Source organism: Pan troglodytes, chromosome 1 (assembly GCF_028858775.2).
Source record: "Pan troglodytes isolate AG18354 chromosome 1, NHGRI_mPanTro3-v2.0_pri, whole genome shotgun sequence".
In the NCBI taxonomy this organism is placed as follows: Eukaryota; Metazoa; Chordata; class Mammalia; order Primates; family Hominidae; genus Pan; species Pan troglodytes.
Genome location: NC_072398.2, coordinates 20,719,507 through 20,734,739, shown reverse-complemented (window position 1 = coordinate 20,734,739; position 15,233 = coordinate 20,719,507). Strand labels below are relative to the sequence as shown.

General features: G+C 67.2%; 6 non-coding genes across 6 annotated transcripts; all 6 read right to left on the bottom strand.

Moving 5' to 3' along the window:
• Positions 1 to 2,100: 2,100 nt before the first annotated feature.
• Positions 2,101 to 2,219, bottom strand: LOC129138536 (5S ribosomal RNA). The gene has a single exon (XR_008541860.1). It is a non-coding gene; the product is annotated as a 5S ribosomal RNA (ribosomal RNA).
• Positions 2,220 to 4,343: 2,124 nt separating this feature from the next.
• Positions 4,344 to 4,462, bottom strand: LOC129138539 (5S ribosomal RNA). Its single transcript, XR_008541863.1, has one exon. It is a non-coding gene; the product is annotated as a 5S ribosomal RNA (ribosomal RNA).
• A 2,126-nt stretch (positions 4,463 to 6,588) lies between these two features.
• Positions 6,589 to 6,707, bottom strand: LOC129138425 (5S ribosomal RNA). Its single transcript, XR_008541663.1, has one exon. It is a non-coding gene; the product is annotated as a 5S ribosomal RNA (ribosomal RNA).
• Positions 6,708 to 8,848: 2,141 nt separating this feature from the next.
• On the bottom strand, positions 8,849 to 8,967 carry LOC129138442 (5S ribosomal RNA). Its single transcript, XR_008541686.1, has one exon. It is a non-coding gene; the product is annotated as a 5S ribosomal RNA (ribosomal RNA).
• Positions 8,968 to 11,111: 2,144 nt separating this feature from the next.
• LOC129138546 (5S ribosomal RNA) lies at positions 11,112 to 11,230 on the bottom strand. The gene has a single exon (XR_008541870.1). It is a non-coding gene; the product is annotated as a 5S ribosomal RNA (ribosomal RNA).
• A 2,108-nt stretch (positions 11,231 to 13,338) lies between these two features.
• Positions 13,339 to 13,457, bottom strand: LOC129138554 (5S ribosomal RNA). Its single transcript, XR_008541884.1, has one exon. It is a non-coding gene; the product is annotated as a 5S ribosomal RNA (ribosomal RNA).
• Between the last annotated feature and the right edge of the window lie 1,776 nt (positions 13,458 to 15,233).

The window sequence follows — 15,233 nt, the reverse complement described above, 5'->3', positions numbered from 1 at the left end:
GAGGCGCCTGGCTGCCCCAAGAGCCCGGCCCGGCCCGGCCGTGCCCGCCGGATTGCAGCCGTCACCGCCAGCCCGCGGCCTTCCCCCGGCTCCCGCGCTCCCGAGCTTCCACCACATCGGGCCCGCTCGGAGCAGGGAGTGCTCCGAGGCGTCAGGGCCCAGGGCGCACGATCCTGGGACGCCCTCCGGTCCTCCGCCCTGTCGCGGAGGCAGCGTTCTGGATCCCTCGCCGCACAGGGGCTCCTGCGAGGCCCCCTCTTGCCCCACCCACCCAGAGCCGTCAGGGCTGGCCCAAGGCGAACAGCCGGCCCAGCCGCGCGGGGCCTTTCTCTCACAACGCCCCCACCACGGTCGCTTGTCCCGACCAAGACCCGGCCGGGGGGCAAGAGGGCGTGGGGTGTAGCCGGTCGGGGGGTGGCCCTGTTTTGCCCCGCGCTGGCACTAGAGGCGGCGGCCTGATCTCGGGTGAGAGGGCCTGAGAGAAACCCAGACACACCCCACCACCACCAGGAGCAAATCCACTCCCCCACACAGAGACAACACGCGGGCGCGCTCGCACGCGCTCGCGCGGACACACACACACACACACACACACACACAGACACACAGAGACACACACACACACAGACACACACGCACGCACACGCACACGCACGCGCACGCACACACACACGCGGCTTGGAGGAGAGCAAGGACGAGATGGATGGAGAGATAGAAACCGAGGGAGGGAGAGAGACAGCGATCGAGAGAGACAGGCGAGGGCGAGAGGGAAGGAGACAGACAGAGAGGCTGAGAAAGAGAGAGGGACAGAGAAAGAGAGAGAGAGAGACAGAGAGACAGAGGGAAAACGACAGAAGTAGCGCGAGGTCCAGGGGGAAACCTAGAAGAGAGAGGCGGAGGGAGCTAGAGAGCGAGAGCGATAGAGCCTTAGAGAGGAAGCGCCCGGCTCCGTTAGGCAGCGCCCTCTTGAGCAGGCCGGGGTAGGGTGGAGGGGGCTTGGGCTGCGCCAGAACACGGGGGCCAGGCGGTCCGTGCGAGAGGAGCAACGGAGCGCGGAGACGGGCTTTTTCTTGGATGAATTGCTTGCTTTGGAGGTGGGTTTCGTAGGCTCCTGCCTTTCTTGGCACCTCCCTGTGCTCTGGGTGCCTTGCGGCGGGCCCCGAGATTTGCAGAGCGTGCCCGCCCGTTTGGCGGGAGCCGTGGCCCCGGGCGGGCCCGGAGGCCTGGGTCTCTGGCGTGTCCTCGGGACTGGAGTCGTCGACACGAAGTGGGGGGCATTGGGAATCCCGGGTGCACAGGGACTGTTTTCCTGGTGGCTGGCGAAGCAACGTCCTTCCCCCGGGTAAAGCAGCCCATGCGTTCTGGAGCCGAGGTCTTGGCTGGCGTCTGTGGTTCCCGCTGCCCCTGCCCGCCCCTTCCCCCGGTTTGGAAGGGTGCGACGACGGCGCCCGACGGGTGAATTGAATCGCCTGGGCGTTCCGGGAGCGGGAAGGTACCGCGAACGGCAGGGAACCCGCGGCTGCGCCTTTGGGGTCCGGCCCCCTGCCCTCCCGGGAAGGCTGGAGCCGGGCTCCTGGCGGGGCGGCGGCGAGGCGGAAGCGGTGGGATGCTGCTGCCCGGCGTGCAGTAGGGGCGGAGCCCCAGGAGGAGGACCCCGGCTGCGGCTGCGGCGGGGGTGTAGGTGGGCGGTAAAGGGGGAGCAGAGTCAGGGGAGGTTGGCAAGCATGGCGACTGTAGGGGGAAGGGAGGCAGCGGGGAAGCCAAAAGAGCCTACAGCAGGCCGGGCGGGCGCGCTGGCTCCCGCCTGTAATCCCAGCACTCTGGGAGGCCGAGGCGGGTGGATCACGAGGTCAGGAGCTCGAGACCATCCCGGCTGACAGGGTGAAACCCCGTCTCTAGGAAAAATAGAAAAAATTAGCCGGGCGTGGTGGCGGGCGCCTGTAGGCCCAGCTACTCGGGAGGCTGAGGCCGGGGAATGGCGTGAGCCCGGGAGGCGGAGCTTGCAGTGAGCCGAGATGGCGCCGCTGCACTCCAGCCTGGGCGACAGAGCGAGACTCCGTCTGGAAGAAAAGGAAAGAAAAAGCAAAAAGCCAAAGAAAAAGCCTACAGCACCCGGTATTCCCAGGCGGTCTCCCATCCAAGTACTAACCAGGCCCGACCCTGCTTAGCTTCCGAGATCAGACGAGATCGGGCGCGTTCAGGGTGGTATGGCCGTAGACGCCGAAGGAGGCGCCTGGCTGCCCCAAGAGCCCGGCCCGGCCCGGCCGTGCCCGCCGGATTGCAGCCGTCACCGCCAGCCCGGGGCCGCGGGGCTCGGATCGGGGACCCCCGAGCCGCTGGCCCGCGGCCTTCCCCCGGCTCCCGCGCTCCCGAGCTTCCACCACATCGGGCCCGCTCGGAGCAGGGAGTGCTCCGAGGCGTCAGGGCCCAGGGCGCACGATCCTGGGACGCCCTCCGGTCCTCCGCCCTGTCGCGGAGGCAGCGTTCTGGATCCCTCGCCGCACAGGGGCTCCTGCGAGGCCCCCTCTTGCCCCACCCACCCAGAGCCGTCAGGGCTGGCCCAAGGCGAACAGCCGGCCCAGCCGCGCGGGGCCTTTCTCTCACAACGCCCCCACCACGGTCGCTTGTCCCGACCAAGACCCGGCCGGGGGGCAAGAGGGCGTGGGGTGTAGCCGGTCGGGGGGTGGCCCTGTTTTGCCCCGCGCTGGCACTAGAGGCGGCGGCCTGATCTCGGGTGAGAGGGCCTGAGAGAAACCCAGACACACCCCACCACCACCAGGAGCAAATCCACTCCCCCACACAGAGACAACACGCGGGCGCGCTCGCGCGGACACACACACACACACACACACACAGACACACAGAGACACACACAGACACAGACACACACGCACGCACACGCACGCGCACGCACACACACACGCGGCTTGGAGGAGAGCAAGGACGAGATGGATGGAGAGATAGAAACCGAAGGAGGGACAGAGACAGCTATCGAGAGAGACAGGCGAGGGCGAGAGGGAAGGAGACAGACAGAGAGGCTGAGAAAGAGAGAGGGACAGAGAAAGAGAGAGAGAGAGACAGAGAGACAGAGGGAAAACGACAGAAGTAGCGCGAGGTCCAGGGGGAAACCTAGAAGAGAGAGGCGGAGGGAGCTAGAGAGCAAGAGCGATAGAGCCTGAGAGGAAGCGCCCGGCTCCGTTAGGCAGCGCCCTCTTGAGCAGGCCGGGGTAGGGTGGAGGGGGCTTGGGCTGCGCCAGAACACGGGGGCCAGGCGGTCCGTGCGAGAGGAGCAACGGAGCGCGGAGACGGGCTTTTTCTTGGATGAATTGCTTGCTTTGGAGGTGGGTTTCGTAGGCTCCTGCCTTTCTTGGCACCTCCCTGTGCTCTGGGTGCCTTGCGGCGGGCCCGGAGATTTGCAGAGCGTGCCCGCCCGTTTGGCGGGAGCCGTGGCCCCGGGCGGGCCCGGAGGCCTGGGTCTCTGGCGTGTCCTCGGGACTGGAGTCGTCGACACGAAGTGGGGGGCATTGGGAATCCCGGGTGCACAGGGACTGTTTTCCTGGTGGCTGGCGAAGCAACGTCCTTCCCCCGGGTAAAGCAGCCCATGCGTTCTGGAGCCGAGGTCTTGGCTGGCGTCTGTGGTTCCCGCTGCCCCTGCCCGCCCCTTCCCCCGGTTTGGAAGGGTGCGACGGCGGCGCCCGACGGGTGAATTGAATCGCCTGGGCGTTCTGGGAGCGGGAAGGTACCGCGAACGGCAGGGAACCCGCGGCTGCGCCTTTGGGGTCCGGCCCCCTGCCCTCCCAGGCTGGAGCCGGGCTCCTGGCGGGGCGGCGGCGAGGCGGAAGCGGTGGGATGCTGCTGCCCGGCGTGCAGTAGGGGCGGAGCCCCAGGAGGAGGACCCCGGCTGCGGCTGCGGCGGGGGTGTAGGTGGGCGGTAAAGGAGGAGCAGAGTCAGGGGAGGTTGGCGAGCATGGCGACTGTAGGGGGAAGGGAGGCAGCGGGGAAGCCAAAAGAGCCTACAGCAGGCCGGGCGGGCGCGCTGGCTCCCGCCTGTAATCCCAGCACTCTGGGAGGCCGAGGCGGGTGGATCACGAGGTCAGGAGCTCGAGACCATCCCGGCTGACAGGGTGAAACCCCGTCTCTAGGAAAAATAGAAAAAATTAGCCGGGCGTGGTGGCGGGCGCCTGTAGGCCCAGCTACTCGGGAGGCTGAGGCCGGGGAATGGCGTGAGCCCGGGAGGCGGAGCTTGCAGTGAGCCGAGATGGCGCCACTGCACTCCAGCCTGGGCGACAGAGCGAGACTCCGTCTGGAAGAAAAGGAAAGAAAAAGCAAAAAGCCAAAGAAAAAGCCTACAGCACCCGGTATTCCCAGGCGGTCTCCCATCCAAGTACTAACCAGGCCCGACCCTGCTTAGCTTCCGAGATCAGACGAGATCGGGCGCGTTCAGGGTGGTATGGCCGTAGACGCCGAAGGAGGCGCCTGGCTGCCCCAAGAGCCCGGCCCGGCCCGGCCGTGCCCGCCGGATTGCGGCCGTCACCGCCAGCCCGGGGCCGCGGGGCTCGGATCGGGGACCCCCGAGCCGCTGGCCCGCGGCCTTCCCCCGGCTCGTGTGCTCCCGAGCTTCCACCACATCGGGCCCGCTCGGAGCAGGGAGTGCTCCGAGGCGTCAGGGCCCAGGGCCCACGATCCTGGGACGCCCTCCGGTCCTCCGCCCTGTCGCGGAGGCAGCGTTCTGGATCCCTCGCCGCACAGGGGCTCCTGCGAGGCCCCCTCTTGCCCCACCCACCCAGAGCCGTCAGGGCTGGCCCAAGGCGAACAGCCGGCCCAGCCGCGCGGGGCCTTTCTCTCACAACGCCCCCACCACGGTCGCTTGTCCCGACCAAGACCCGGCCGGGGGGCAAGAGGGCGTGGGGTGTAGCCGGTCGGGGGGTGGCCCTGTTTTGCCCCGCGCTGGCACTAGAGGCGGCGGCCTGATCTCGGGTGAGAGGGCCTGAGAGAAACCCAGACACACCCCACCACCACCAGGAGCAAATCCACTCCCCCACACAGAGACAACACGCGGGCGCGCTCGCGCGGACACACACACACACACACACACACAGACACACAGAGACACACACAGACACAGACACACATGCACGCACACGCACGCGCACGCACACACACACGCGGCTTGGAGGAGAGCAAGGACGAGATGGATGGAGAGATAGAAACCGAAGGAGGGACAGAGACAGCTATCGAGAGAGACAGGCGAGGGCGAGAGGGAAGGAGACAGACAGAGAGGCTGAGAAAGAGAGAGGGACAGAGAAAGAGAGAGAGAGAGACAGAGAGACAGAGGGAAAATGACAGAAGTAGCGCGAGGTCCAGGGGGAAACCTAGAAGAGAGAGGCGGAGGGAGCTAGAGAGCAAGAGCGATAGAGCCTTAGAGAGGAAGCGCCCGGCTCCGTTAGGCAGCGCCCTCTTGAGCAGGCCGGGGTAGGGTGGAGGGGGCTTGGGCTGCACCAGAACACGGGGGCCAGGCGGTCCGTGCGAGAGGAGCAACGGAGCGCGGAGACGGGCTTTTTCTTGGATGAATTGCTTGCTTTGGAGGTGGGTTTCGTAGGCTCCTGCCTTTCTTGGCACCTCCCTGTGCTCTGGGTGCCTTGCGGCGGGCCCCGAGATTTGCAGAGCGTGCCCGCCCGTTTGGCGGGAGCCGTGGCCCCAGGCGGGCCCGGAGGCCTGGGTCTCTGGCGTGTCCTCGGGACTGGAGTCGTCGACACGAAGTGGGGGGCATTGGGAATCCCGGGTGCACAGGGACTGTTTTCCTGGTGGCTGGCGAAGCAACGTCCTTCCCCCGGGTAAAGCAGCCCATGCGTTCTGGAGCCGAGGTCTTGGCTGGCGTCTGTGGTTCCCGCTGCCCCTGCCCGCCCCTTCCCCCGGTTTGGAAGGGTGCGACGACGGCGCCCGACGGGTGAATTGAATCGCCTGGGCGTTCCGGGAGCGGGAAGGTACCGCGAACGGCAGGGAACCCACGGCTGCGCCTTTGGGGTCCGGCCCCCTGCCCTCCCAGGCTGGAGCCGGGCTCCTGGCGGGGCGGCGGCGAGGCGGAAGCGGTGGGATGCTGCTGCCCGGCGTGCAGTAGGGGCGGAGCCCCAGGAGGAGGACCCCGGCTGCGGCTGCGGCGGGGGTGTAGGTGGGCGGTAAAGGAGGAGCAGAGTCAGGGGAGGTTGGCGAGCATGGCGACTGTAGGGGCAAGGGAGGCAGCGGGGAAGCCAAAAGAGCCTACAGCAGGCCGGGTGGGCGCGCTGGCTCCCGCCTGTAATCCCAGCACTCTGGGAGGCCGAGGCGGGTGGATCACGAGGTCAGGAGCTCGAGACCATCCCGGCTGACAGGGTGAAACCCCGTCTCTAGGAAAAATAGAAAAAATTAGCCGGGCGTGGTGGCGGGCGCCTGTAGGCCCAGCTACTCGGGAGGCTGAGGCCGGGGAATGGCGTGAGCCCGGGAGGCGGAGCTTGCAGTGAGCCGAGATGGCGCCACTGCACTCCAGCCTGGGCGACAGAGCGAGACTCCGTCTGGAAGAAAAGGAAAGAAAAAGCAAAAAGCCAAAGAAAAAGCCTACAGCACCCGGTATTCCCAGGCGGTCTCCCATCCAAGTACTAACCAGGCAAGACCCTGCTTAGCTTCCGAGATCAGACGAGATCGGGCGCGTTCAGGGTGGTATGGCCGTAGACGCCGAAGGAGGCACCTGGCTGCCCCAAGAGCCCGGCCCGGCCGTGCCCGCCGGATTGCAGCCGTCACCGCCAGCCCGGGGCCGCGGGGCTCGGATCGGGGACCCCCGAGCCGCTGGCCCGCGGCCTTCCCCCGGCTCCCGTGCTCCCGAGCTTCCACCACATCGGGCCCGCTCGGAGCAGGGAGTGCTCCGAGGCGTCAGGGCCCAGGGCCCACGATCCTGGGACGCCCTCCGGTCCTCCGCCCTGTCGCGGAGGCAGCGTTCTGGATCCCTCGCCGCACAGGGGCTCCTGCGAGGCCCCCTCTTGCCCCACCCACCCAGAGCCGTCAGGGCTGGCCCAAGGCGAACAGCCGGCCCAGCCGCGCGGGGCTTTTCTCTCACAACGCCCCCACCACGGTCGCTTGTCCCGACCAAGACCCGGCCGGGGGGCAAGAGGGCGTGGGGTGTAGCCGGTCGGGGGGTGGCCCTGTTTTGCCCCGCGCTGGCAATAGAGGCGGCGGCCTGATCTCGGGTGAGAGGGCCTGAGAGAAACCCAGACACACCCCACCACCACCAGGAGCAAATCCACTCCCCCACACAGAGACAACACGCGGGCGCGCTCGCACGCGCTCGCGCGGACACACACACACACACACACACACACACAGACACACAGAGACACACACAGACACAGACACACACGCACGCACACGCACACGCACGCGCACGCACACACACACGCGGCTTGGAGGAGAGCAAGGACGAGATGGATGGAGAGATAGAAACCGAAGGAGGGACAGAGACAGCTATCGAGAGAGACAGGCGAGGGCGAGAGGGAAGGAGACAGACAGAGAGGCTGAGAAAGAGAGAGGGACAGAGAAAGAGAGAGAGAGAGACAGAGAGACAGAGGGAAAACGACAGAAGTAGCGCGAGGTCCAGGGGGAAACCTAGAAGAGAGAGGCGGAGGGAGCTAGAGAGCAAGAGCGATAGAGCCTTAGAGAGGAAGCGCCCGGCTCCGTTAGGCAGCGCCCTCTTGAGCAGGCCGGGGTAGGGTGGAGGGGGCTTGGGCTGCGCCAGAACACGGGGGCCAGGCGGTCCGTGCGAGAGGAGCAACGGAGCGCGGAGACGGGCTTTTTCTTGGATGAATTGCTTGCTTTGGAGGTGGGTTTCGTAGGCTCCTGCCTTTCTTGGCACCTCCCTGTGCTCTGGGTGCCTTGCGGCGGGCCCGGAGATTTGCAGAGCGTGCCCGCCCGTTTGGCGGGAGCCGTGGCCCCGGGCGGGCCCGGAGGCCTGGGTCTCTGGCGTGTCCTCGGGACTGGAGTCGTCGACACGAAGTGGGGGGCATTGGGAATCCCGGGTGCACAGGGACTGTTTTCCTGGTGGCTGGCGAAGCAACGTCCTTCCCCCGGGTAAAGCAGCCCATGCGTTCTGGAGCCGAGGTCTTGGCTGGCGTCTGTGGTTCCCGCTGCCCCTGCCCGCCCCTTCCCCCGGTTTGGAAGGGTGCGACGACGGCGCCCGACGGGTGAATTGAATCGCCTGGGCGTTCCGGGAGCGGGAAGGTACCGCGAACGGCAGGGAACCCGCGGCTGCGCCTTTGGGGTCCGGCCCCCTGCCCTCCCAGGCTGGAGCCGGGCTCCTGGCGGGGCGGCGGCGAGGCGGAAGCGGTGGGATGCTGCTGCCCGGCGTGCAGTAGGGGCGGAGCCCCAGGAGGAGGACCCCAGCTGCGGCTGCGGCGGGGGTGTAGGTGGGCGGTAAAGGAGGAGCAGAGTCAGGGGAGGTTGGCGAGCATGGCGACTGTAGGGGGAAGGGAGGCAGCGGGGAAGCCAAAAGAGCCTACAGCAGGCCGGGCGGGCGCGCTGGCTCCCGCCTGTAATCCCAGCACTCTGGGAGGCCGAGGCGGGTGGATCACGAGGTCAGGAGCTCGAGACCATCCCGGCTGACAGGGTGAAACCCCGTCTCTAGGAAAAATAGAAAAAATTAGCCGGGCGTGGTGGCGGGCGCCTGTAGGCCCAGCTACTCGGGAGGCTGAGGCCGGGGAATGGCGTGAGCCCGGGAGGTGGAGCTTGCAGTGAGCCGAGATGGCGCCACTGCACTCCAGCCTGGGCGACAGAGCGAGACTCCGTCTGGAAGAAAAGGAAAGAAAAAGCAAAAAGCCAAAGAAAAAGCCTACAGCACCCGGTATTCCCAGGCGGTCTCCCATCCAAGTACTAACCAGGCCCAACCCTGCTTAGCTTCCGAGATCAGACGAGATCGGGCGCGTTCAGGGTGGTATGGCCGTAGACGCCGAAGGAGGCGCCTGGCTGCCCCAAGAGCCCGGCCCGGCCCGGCCGTGCCCGCCGGATTGCGGCCGTCACCGCCAGCCCGGGGCCGCGGGGCTCGGATCGGGGACCCCCGAGCCGCTGGCCCGCGGCCTTCCCCCGGCTCCCGTGCTCCCGAGCTTCCACCACATCGGGCCCGCTCGGAGCAGGGAGTGCTCCGAGGCGTCAGGGCCCAGGGCCCACGATCCTGGGACGCCCTCCGGTCCTCCGCCCTGGCGCGGAGGCAGCGTTCTGGATCCCTCGCCGCACAGGGGCTCCTGCGAGGCCCCCTCTTGCCCCACCCACCCAGAGCCGTCAGGGCTGGCCCAAGGCGAACAGCCGGCCCAGCCGCGCGGGGCCTTTCTCTCACAACGCCCCCACCACGGTCGCTTGTCCCGACCAAGACCCGGCCGGGGGGCAAGAGGGCGTGGGGTGTAGCCGGTCGGGGGGTGGCCCTGTTTTGCCCCGCGCTGGCAATAGAGGCGGCGGCCTGATCTCGGGTGAGAGGGCCTGAGAGAAACCCAGACACACCCCACCACCACCAGGAGCAAATCCACTCCCCCACACAGAGACAACACGCGGGCGCGCTCGCACGCGCTCGCGCGGACACACACACACACACACACACACACAGACACACAGAGACACACACAGACACAGACACACACGCACGCACACGCACACGCACGCGCACGCACACACACACGCGGCTTGGAGGAGAGCAAGGACGAGATGGATGGAGAGATAGAAACCGAAGGAGGGACAGAGACAGCTATCGAGAGAGACAGGCGAGGGCGAGAGGGAAGGAGACAGACAGAGAGGCTGAGAAAGAGAGAGGGACAGAGAAAGAGAGAGAGAGAGACAGAGAGACAGAGGGAAAACGACAGAAGTAGCGCGAGGTCCAGGGGGAAACCTAGAAGAGAGAGGCGGAGGGAGCTAGAGAGCAAGAGCGATAGAGCCTTAGAGAGGAAGCGCCCGGCTCCGTTAGGCAGCGCCCTCTTGAGCAGGCCGGGGTAGGGTGGAGGGGGCTTGGGCTGCGCCAGAACACGGGGGCCAGGCGGTCCGTGCGAGAGGAGCAACGGAGCGCGGAGACGGGCTTTTTCTTGGATGAATTGCTTGCTTTGGAGGTGGGTTTCGTAGGCTCCTGCCTTTCTTGGCACCTCCCTGTGCTCTGGGTGCCTTGCGGCGGGCCCGGAGATTTGCAGAGCGTGCCCGCCCGTTTGGCGGGAGCCGTGGCCCCGGGCGGGCCCGGAGGCCTGGGTCTCTGGCGTGTCCTCGGGACTGGAGTCGTCGACACGAAGTGGGGGGCATTGGGAATCCCGGGTGCACAGGGACTGTTTTCCTGGTGGCTGGCGAAGCAACGTCCTTCCCCCGGGTAAAGCAGCCCATGCGTTCTGGAGCCGAGGTCTTGGCTGGCGTCTGTGGTTCCCGCTGCCCCTGCTCGCCCCTTCCCCCGGTTTGGAAGGGTGCGACGACGGCGCCCGACGGGTGAATTGAATCGCCTGGGCGTTCCGGGAGCGGGAAGGTACCGCGAACGGCAGGGAACCCGCGGCTGCGCCTTTGGGGTCCGGCCCCCTGCCCTCCCAGGCTGGAGCCGGGCTCCTGGCGGGGCGGCGGCGAGGCGGAAGCGGTGGGATGCTGCTGCCCGGCGTGCAGTAGGGGCGGAGCCCCAGGAGGAGGACCCCGGCTGCGGCTGCGGCGGGGGTGTAGGTGGGCGGTAAAGGAGGAGCAGAGTCAGGGGAGGTTGGCGAGCATGGCGACTGTAGGGGGAAGGGAGGCAGCGGGGAAGCCAAAAGAGCCTACAGCAGGCCGGGCGGGCGCGCTGGCTCCCGCCTGTAATCCCAGCACTCTGGGAGGCCGAGGCGGGTGGATCACGAGGTCAGGAGCTCGAGACCATCCCGGCTGACAGGGTGAAACCCCGTCTCTAGGAAAAATAGAAAAAATTAGCCGGGCGTGGTGGCGGGCGCCTGTAGGCCCAGCTACTCGGGAGGCTGAGGCCGGGGAATGGCGTGAGCCCGGGAGGCGGAGCTTGCAGTGAGCCGAGATGGCGCCACTGCACTCCAGCCTGGGCGACAGAGCGAGACTCCGTCTGGAAGAAAAGGAAAGAAAAAGCAAAAAGCCAAAGAAAAAGCCTACAGCACCCGGTATTCCCAGGCGGTCTCCCATCCAAGTACTAACCAGGCCCGACCCTGCTTAGCTTCCGAGATCAGACGAGATCGGGCGCGTTCAGGGTGGTATGGCCGTAGACGCCGAAGGAGGCGCCTGGCTGCCCCAAGAGCCCGGCCCGGCCCGGCCGTGCCCGCCGGATTGCGGCCGTCACCGCCAGCCCGGGGCCGCGGGGCTCGGATCGGGGACCCCCGAGCCGCTGGCCCGCGGCCTTCCCCCGGCTCCCGTGCTCCCGAGCTTCCACCACATCGGGCCCGCTCGGAGCAGGGAGTGCTCCGAGGCGTCAGGGCCCAGGGCCCACGATCCTGGGACGCCCTCCGGTCCTCCGCCCTGTCGCGGAGGCAGCGTTCTGGATCCCTCGCCGCACAGGGGCTCCTGCGAGGCCCCCTCTTGCCCCACCCACCCAGAGCCGTCAGGGCTGGCCCAAGGCGAACAGCCGGCCCAGCCGCGCGGGGCCTTTCTCTCACAACGCCCCCACCACGGTCGCTTGTCCCGACCAAGACCCGGCCGGGGGGCAAGAGGGCGTGGGGTGTAGCCGGTCGGGGGGTGGCCCTGTTTTGCCCCGCGCTGGCAATAGAGGCGGCGGCCTGATCTCGGGTGAGAGGGCCTGAGAGAAACCCAGACACACCCCACCACCACCAGGAGCAAATCCACTCCCCCACACAGAGACAACACGCGGGCGCGCTCGCGCGGACACACACACACACACACAGACACACAGAGACACACACAGACACAGACACACACGCACGCACACACACACGCGGCTTGGAGGAGAGCAAGGACGAGATGGATGGAGAGATAGAAACCGAAGGAGGGACAGAGACAGCTATCGAGAGAGACAGGCGAGGGCGAGAGGGAAGGAGACAGACAGAGAGGCTGAGAAAGAGAGAGGGACAGAGAAAGAGAGAGAGAGAGACAGAGAGACAGAGGGAAAATGACAGAAGTAGCGCGAGGTCCAGGGGGAAACCTAGAAGAGAGAGGCGGAGGGAGCTAGAGAGCAAGAGCGATAGAGCCTTAGAGAGGAAGCGCCCGGCTCCGTTAGGCAGCGCCCTCTTGAGCAGGCCGGGGTAGGGTGGAGGGGGCTTGGGCTGCGCCAGAACACGGGGGCCAGGCGGTCCGTGCGAGAGGAGCAACGGAGCGTGGAGACGGGCTTTTTCTTGGATGAATTGCTTGCTTTGGAGGTGGGTTTCGTAGGCTCCTGCCTTTCTTGGCACCTCCCTGTGCTCTGGGTGCCTTGCGGCGGGCCCCGAGATTTGCAGAGCGTGCCCGCCCGTTTGGCGGGAGCCGTGGCCCCGGGCGGGCCCGGAGGCCTGGGTCTCTGGCGTGTCCTCGGGACTGGAGTCGTCGACACGAAGTGGGGGGCATTGGGAATCCCGGGTGCACAGGGACTGTTTTCCTGGTGGCTGGCGAAGCAACGTCCTTCCCCCGGGTAAAGCAGCCCATGCGTTCTGGAGCCGAGGTCTTGGCTGGCGTCTGTGGTTCCCGCTGCCCCTGCCCGCCCCTTCCCCCGGTTTGGAAGGGTGCGACGACGGCGCCCGACGGGTGAATTGAATCGCCTGGGCGTTCCGGGAGCGGGAAGGTACCGCGAACGGCAGGGAACCCGCGGCTGCGCCTTTGGGGTCCGGCCCCCTGCCCTCCCGGGAAGGCTGGAGCCGGGCTCCTGGCGGGGCGGCGGCGAGGCGGAAGCGGTGGGATGCTGCTGCCCGGCGTGCAGTAGGGGCGGAGCCCCAGGAGGAGGACCCCGGCTGCGGCTGCGTCGGGGGTGTAGGTGGGCGGTAAAGGAGGAGCAGAGTCAGGGGAGGTTGGCGAGCATGGCGACTGTAGGGGCAAGGGAGGCAGCGGGGAAGCCAAAAGAGCCTACAGCAGGCCGGGCGGGCGCGCTGGCTCCCGCCTGTAATCCCAGCACTCTGGGAGGCCGAGGCGGGTGGATCACGAGGTCAGGAGCTCGAGACCATCCCGGCTGACAGGGTGAAACCCCGTCTCTAGGAAAAATAGAAAAAATTAGCCGGGCGTGGTGGCGGGCGCCTGTAGGCCCAGCTACTCGGGAGGCTGAGGCCGGGGAATGGCGTGAGCCCGGGAGGCGGAGCTTGCAGTGAGCCGAGATGGCGCCACTGCACTCCAGCCTGGGCGACAGAGCGAGACTCCGTCTGGAAGAAAAGGAAAGAAAAAGCAAAAAGCCAAAGAAAAAGCCTACAGCACCCGGTATTCCCAGGCGGTCTCCCATCCAAGTACTAACCAGGCCCGACCCTGCTTAGCTTCCGAGATCAGACGAGATCGGGCGCGTTCAGGGTGGTATGGCCGTAGACGCCGAAGGAGGCGCCTGGCTGCCCCAAGAGCCCGGCCCGGCCCGGCCGTGCCGCCCGGATTGCGGCCGTCACCGCCAGCCCGGGGCCGCGGGGCTCGGATCGGGGACCCCCGAGCCGCTGGCCCGCGGCCTTCCCCCGGCTCCCGTGCTCCCGAGCTTCCACCACATCGGGCCCGCTCGGAGCAGGGAGTGCTCCGAGGCGTCAGGGCCCAGGGCCCACGATCCTGGGACGCCCTCCGGTCCTCCGCCCTGTCGCGGAGGCAGCGTTCTGGATCTCTCGCCGCACAGGGGCTCCTGCGAGGCCCCCTCTTGCCCCACCCACCCAGAGCCGTCAGGGCTGGCCCAAGGCGAACAGCCGGCCCAGCCGCGCGGGGCCTTTCTCTCACAACGCCCCCACCACGGTCGCTTGTCCCGACCAAGACCCGGCCGGGGGGCAAGAGGGCGTGGGGTGTAGCCGGTCGGGGGGTGGCCCTGTTTTGCCCCGCGCTGGCACTAGAGGCGGTGGCCTGATCTCCGGTGAGAGGGCCTGAGAGAAACCCAGACACACCCCACCACCACCAGGAGCAAATCCACTCCCCCACACAGAGACAACACGCGGGCGCGATCGCACGCGCTCGCGCGGACACACACACACACAGACACACAGAGACACACACAGACACAGACACACACGCACGCACACGCACGCGCACGCACACACACACGCGGCTTGGAGGAGAGCAAGGACGAGATGGATGGAGAGATAGAAACCGAAGGAGGGACAGAGACAGCTATCGAGAGAGACAGGCGAGGGCGAGAGGGAAGGAGACAGACAGAGAGGCTGAGAAAGAGAGAGGGACAGAGAAAGAGAGAGAGAGAGACAGAGAGACAGAGGGAAAACGACAGAAGTAGCACGAGGTCCAGGGGGAAACCTAGAAGAGAGAGGCGGAGGGAGCTAGAGAGCAAGAGCGATAGAGCCTTAGAGAGGAAGCGCCCGGCTCCGTTAGGCAGCGCCCTCTTGAGCAGGCCGGGGTAGGGTGGAGGGGGCTTGGGCTGCGCCAGAACACGGGGGCCAGGCGGTCCGTGCGAGAGGAGCAACGGAGCGCGGAGACGGGCTTTTTCTTGGATGAATTGCTTGCTTTGGAGGTGGGTTTCGTAGGCTCCTGCCTTTCTTGGCACCTCCCTGTGCTCTGGGTGCCTTGCGGCGGGCCCGGAGATTTGCAGAGCGTGCCCGCCCGTTTGGCGGGAGCCGTGGCCCCGGGCGGGCCCGGAGGCCTGGGTCTCTGGCGTGTCCTCGGGACTGGAGTCGTCGACACGAAGTGGGGGGCATTGGGAATCCCGGGTGCACAGGGACTGTTTTCCTGGTGGCTGGCGAAGCAACGTCCTTCCCCCGGGTAAAGCAGCCCATGCGTTCTGGAGCCGAGGTCTTGGCTGGCGTCTGTGGTTCCCGCTGCCCCTGCCCGCCCCTTCCCCCGGTTTGGAAGGGTGCGACGACGGCGCCCGACGGGTGAATTGAATCGCCTGGGCGTTCCGGGAGCGGGAAGGTACCGCGAACGGCAGGGAACCCGCGGCTGCGCCTTTGGGGTCCGGCCCCCTGCCCTCCCAGGCTGGAGCCGGGCTCCTGGCGGGGCGGCGGCGAGGCGGAAGCGGTGGGATGCTGCTGCCCGGCGTGCAGTAGGGGCGGAGCCCCAGGAGGAGGACCCCGGCTGCGGCTGCGGCGGGGGTGTAGGTGGGCGGTAAAGGAGGAGCAGAGTCAGGGGAGGTTGGCGAGCATGGCGACTGTAGGGGCAAGGGAGGC